The 5,970-nt window shown below is 34.2% G+C and overlaps 1 long non-coding RNA gene across 1 annotated transcript; it reads right to left on the reverse strand.

Moving 5' to 3' along the window:
• Positions 1-536: 536 nt before the first annotated feature.
• Positions 537-5,552, reverse strand: LOC120070092. The gene is made up of 3 exons (XR_005479786.1): positions 5,321-5,552; positions 2,873-2,934; positions 537-789 (listed from the first exon to the last, which is right to left on the reverse strand). It is a non-coding gene; the product is annotated as an uncharacterized LOC120070092 (long non-coding RNA).
• Positions 5,553-5,970: the final 418 nt, after the last annotated feature.

Here is a 5,970-nt window from a genome sequence, read left to right on the forward strand (position 1 = left end):
TGAACTTGAATTAAGCCATCTCTCTAGAATACCTCTAGTGTTTTATTAGGACCAAGTGGAGATGGTTGTGCCAGGAAAATTCCACTATCTTAAAAACAAAATTTCACACGACCTTGCTCCCCAAGATTTACACAATTTTCAAATTTTGGCGTGTACTCATTGGAAAAAGGAATAGAGTCAATAGAGATTTTGCTTAGAACCCTAGTGAAAAAGCTCTCTGTATATAAAAAAGAAAAAGAAGAAAAACAGGAAGTCTCACCTGATAGAAATGTTTTAACAAAACAGTTTTAAATGGAAAGGTAGTAAAAATTTGTTCCTTTTTTCGTACGAGCATGGCTTACTCAAATTCACCCGTCCGACACACAAACGTGGAAAAGTCTCTATTTCCTCCACCACACCCACAATTTGGAAGCTCCCTTACATACCTTTATATTTATACCCATTTAGCAAGACTTATTAGATGATATAAGATTAAATTTGTCCTTCATCCATCAATTTAAGCTTTTTGGTCAATCGAAAATTTAAGATGATGTCAGAGGAAGTTGGTTTAGAAGATCCTCTGCAATTTAATTTAAGAATGTTAAATCTTCCAACGTGGGATAACTAATCCTCTGCAATTTAAGAATGTTAAATCTTTTCTCATTAGCTCTTGCTTTTGTTATGGTCTTGGCCCAAAGTCATTCCCAATGAGTTTGTCCCTTGGCGTTGGCTTGCCGTTGACACATAGCTCGAATGTTGAGAATTTCCACTGCTATTCTTGCCGTATTGGTTGGAATGAAAATCTGGTTCCTAAGAAATTACGAAATGTCAACAAATTCTTCGTTTTCCTTCGAAGGCATTGATCAAATAATAATAGCAGCAATTTAAGACGTCATCCAAGTAGCCGTAGAACGTAACAATATATTTAGAAGACTGCTATTTTGGAATATAGATTCTGTACGGCTTGTACAGAAACAGAAATTTAGTTACTGCACAGATTTTTTTGGAATCTATTTAGCTGCCAGAGGCTTCTGTTTCTTTTGAAGGCAGTGCTCGAGTAACGATAGCCACAATTCAAAATTCATCTAAGTTGCGTACAACCCAACTACGTATTTAGGGGACTGCTATTTTGGGATCTAGATTCCTTATGAGGCTGTACGGAGATGATTTTCTAAAATTCTTGGGCTGAACACAAACCCCATTCTAATTTTCTGCAAGAAAAGTTTCAAATTTCAAGTATGTTAAAGTACGTTGTATGCTGATCAGCGCCAGCATAATCCATTGAATAGAGGTGACAATTTCATTTATTACAAGACTCACATTCCAATATTGAAAGAAAGAACCAACAGAAAGTTCCTCACATGGAGGCTTCTTTCAACCAACAGTTGGTGAGATCTCCAGATCCAATTCAATTGGTAGGCTGCCTAAGATCTTTGGTTTTTCAGTTATGCTGTTCAAAATATGATATAGCTGCAGTGGTCGACTCTATTGCCATTGGGCTGCTCCTGGCAATAACTAATGTCCAAATCCTCCATAACGGATTCGACAAGACCAACTTCGTAGAGTACAGGTAAGCATGACCATGCTAATTTCGAATGCACAACCAGGAAAAACTTTGAAGTGTTGCTCAAAACTCAAAGATCGTTTTAATAATAAACTCAAACAATGAATTTGAGTCATGAAATTCGCAAATGATACTTAAGTACATGGTTCTTAAATTCATAAATCCATAATTACAACTGATAGTAAGTCGGTCTTTAATGCATAAAATTAGACATACAACATAACAAATTTATCAGACATACCTTTACACTAATTATATGGGAATTTTTTTTAGTTCAACAATATGTGGGAGTGGGATTCAAATCCTCGACCTTTTGGTTACTTTCACTAATTAAAATTTCCTTGGGTTATCACATGGAGATTTATGCAGATCCAATTTTTTTAAAAGAATCGTCTATCTTTTCAAAGAATGTAGATTCCGATCATGATATTCTAAAATTTGGTGCTGCTTTGAAGCCTGAAATTGTGAAGTTTAGATTTGCGTAGTTTGTGTTTGAAGCGTAGGGTATGAAATAATAGTTTACTTTGGTTTATATAACTCTTGTTGGGTCTGTAAATTATAGAAACAAAGCCCACACGTTTAGTATAGATTTGGATATTAAGCTTGAAGTTATTCAACTTTCATCCATTTTGTATCTTAGTCTTTAAATCTTTTCATTTTTATTTGCTTTTATTTTAATTCTCAAACTTCTAAAACTTTCCAACTCATTTTTATCAAAATTAGGAAGCGTTTGGCCCACTGATTAAGGTTAATAAGTCCAAAATTAATATATTAGAATTATTAAGTTTGTGTTTGGGGTGTAGAGTTGTAAAATAGAATTTTTTGATAATTATAAAAAGTAGAATAAGATGAGAAGACTGAATTCCACGATAAATGTGAAAAGCATACAAAAAATAGAAAGATGAAGTTACTCAATAAAAGTGCAACTTTAATAGTGTTTGCTGTTAAAGTTCAGATGTTTACACCAACTTCTAAGTTGGCGGGAAATGGCCCCTAAAGTTTTATATTAAACTTCAACTTCAGTTCTCGTAACCTTTATATTGAAGTCTTAATTCTTATCTAAAAAGAAAAATTTTCAAGATATGATGCATAGATAATTGATGGTGTTAGAACCTACTTTCAATAAATTAGAGTAAAATTTTAAGACAGTGACTTAATCAATAAAAAATTTATAGAAAACTGAAGAACATCAACTAAAATTTTAAAACTGAATGCTCAAAATGAATATGAATATAAATTCGAAGAATAAAATCAGAATTAAAAAAATTTGGAGATAGCAATAACAAAAGAAAAAAAGATAGATGTTTAGGCACTAAAACATATTTCAACCTGTGTGTGTGCGCACAGAAAGATGAATCTTTTGCTCCCAAGCAGTTGTCATGTCCATGAAACTGTAGATAAAGTCATTTTTGTAGTAGTTGAGTATCTATTTCCAAGAGAGAAGGAATAATCATACTGAAGATGGAATATGTATGGTATATTATAGCATGCAGCTGAATGAGAAAAGGAAAGAGAAAACCAACCATGAAAAGGAAAGGTAAGTTTCACTAGCCTTTTTTACACATTCAAAGGTGGGTTGAAACTTTTGTTATGGGCGCATCTATGTGTCAAGTGATAGGCTAAGAATTGGATCTAATCCTCCACCAGGCTGTAAATTCTCGAGAAAATTCTACTTGCTGATGATATTTTAAATGAAAAGAAAAGAGACTTTTTAAAGGATTTCACTACAGCCAGTCCCCTAGACACTCTTTCTAGCGTCTGCTCAACAAAACGAATCATATCTTTTAGCCTTAAATATATATTCGTCAACTTGCATCGATCCCACTACACAAATACTCCACCTCCAGTATATAAGGAGCAAAGGACAATCATGCTCTTACCATCCCTCAACTTCTTCCTTCTTTCCCCTCTTACTGAGACATACTTTTCCCCAACCTTCTTTGTCAAATCCCAACGTCCATTCCCCTTTTTCAGTGCCAAACTAACTGAAAATAATGGCATCAAGCTCTGTCACATCGACACGTGGCTTTTACTCATCCTGGACCAAAAAGGAAAACAAGAAATTTGAGGAGGCATTAGCCTTCTATGACCAGGACACACCAGACCGTTTTGAGAAAGTGGCGAGGGCTGTTGGTGGTGGGAAAACAGCTGAGGAAGCAAGAAGCCTTTATGAGTTACTAGTGCGAGATGTCAGAAAAATAGAAGCTGGTCAAGTCCAAATACCCCTTTACAAGAACGCTGGATGTAATGGCAGAGGGTATGCTGACCAGCAGAGGTAATAAATATCCTACTTGCTGAATATTTCCTCTCCGAAATCATTCCAAAGCCTGTATCCTATCCTCAGTAATCTTCTCCTTTCTACCAGTACATTAGAATAAATGTCCTTCACAAGAAACTTATGCCCTATAATTACTAGAGAAATATATTGAGACCATTCTATAACTAGCCCGTTGTAAAAATATGGTTTGATGAGCAGAAATGTATTCGCCATCGACTAACTTTTTCAATTCTACAATCTATACGACATCGCACTTCGAACTTCAATTTCCTTTGAAGTAGATCAAACAAGAATCTGAAAATTACCTCAAAATCAAGTTAAAAAGGGAAACGTGGTATTAAATACTAATATCCTATAGGCAGTATGATTTGGAATGAGTACGGTAATGGTGCATGAACTAGCCTTGCTTGTCATCTGAGTCACAGAAAAATGTTGATAACGGAATATTGCAAATCTTAAGACAGGATTTATCGTAAACAACGATGCAGAATAGACCTTGTAGGTTCAAAACTTGTCCACGTATCCCTCAAATGCATCCCTTCTTTTTCTAGTGGCTACCACTTGACTAAAATGGCGGGCATTCCCCTGGTCCAATGCAGATCTATCTTGTGAGTCGGTGACTACGTAATTTTCTAACATTTTCCATTATCCTTTCATATATTCAACTTTCTACGCAGCCCACATGATGTACAATCTCAAATGCACATGATCCCATAATTTAGAATCCAGACCCCATTATGTATAATTTTATACTTTGATTATCATTTCGAGCTCTCCCATCTTACCCTTAATTTCCCCTGCTTTTATATGCGGTAAAAATAAGGAAATAGTAGCGTCAAATAGCCAGGATAAGTTCAATAAAAAATAAATAAATAAATGAATGAACAAGAAACATTTACACGCTATTTCCTTTTTGCTGCTCTAATTTTTGCAAAGACCGTGAGTTTCACTCTTATCTTTTCTTTCTATGTTACATGCTAATGAAGAATCTAAACCTCCAGTAAGACGAAACCTGGTATGCAAATGCAGATTTAAAAAATTGAAGTTTCTACGCAACTGAATCAGTAAATCGCACATGAAAAAGTAATAAATGTAATAAAATGATGTAACGCATAACTTCCAGCCAGACTGCTATTGTCTAGTAGCCTTAAACTAACCCGCTTCCTTTTGAAATGGCATACAGATCCACCATATGTAATCGTTTCTCCTCTTTATTCTAATTCTCATATCTGAAAATTGATTAACGCTGATCTCCATAATCACATCAGAATACAAACCAGAAAGATGAATAAATTAAACTAAACAAAACAAAATGAGATTCAAATAACTTTAGTACTAAATTTATACGGGAGACTGACTAGAAAGAATCGCTTAATATCAGCCTTCAATTAGACCGTACAGAGTACCAATTCAACAGGAGACCAGATATAAAATGTATAACGCGATCAGACAAAAGAACATGAAGGAATCAATCAGAGATGTGCGATAGTGTTACTGACCTTTACAACGATGAGATAGCAGTAGGAATTACAAGATAGAGATAGCTGATTCGATTTGATAATGACTTGAACATTCGATCTGAATTAGGAACCGCGTCAACAAAGAATTGGACCGATCGACTTGGAGAGCGCGATTACAGTTGCTTCCAGTCAAGTGAGATTGAAATTTGAGTCAGCTCAGCTTTTCAGAAACAATTTACGCGGGAATATCCCTAAAATTGGATCTACCCGATACGAACTCGGCCACGATCCGAATCCTCCAATATTATTATTATTATTATTTTATTTTTGTTGTGAAATCGAGGACCATGACAAAAACACGGATATAGATAAAATATAATATAATAATATATTTATATAATAATAATAAATAAATAAAATATAACACAAAATAAAATAAAATTATAAAATTGGATAATGTGAAAATTAATGGAATTTTAAAGTGGATTTCTCACCAATGTGCATTATTTTGAGATCCACCAAATGTCACTATTTATAAGCAAAATGCCAAGTAGAACATCAAATATGAATTATTACAAGGCACATAGACAATATAAAAAATGATACATGACTTTTAGGAAATTGGGCATCTATTTTTATGATATTTATAATACCTGTCTCTTATACACATCTAGATGTGTATAAGAGAC

The sequence above is a fragment of the Benincasa hispida genome, unplaced genomic scaffold (assembly GCF_009727055.1).
Source record: "Benincasa hispida cultivar B227 unplaced genomic scaffold, ASM972705v1 Contig912, whole genome shotgun sequence".
NCBI lineage: Eukaryota > Viridiplantae > Streptophyta > Magnoliopsida > Cucurbitales > Cucurbitaceae > Benincasa > Benincasa hispida.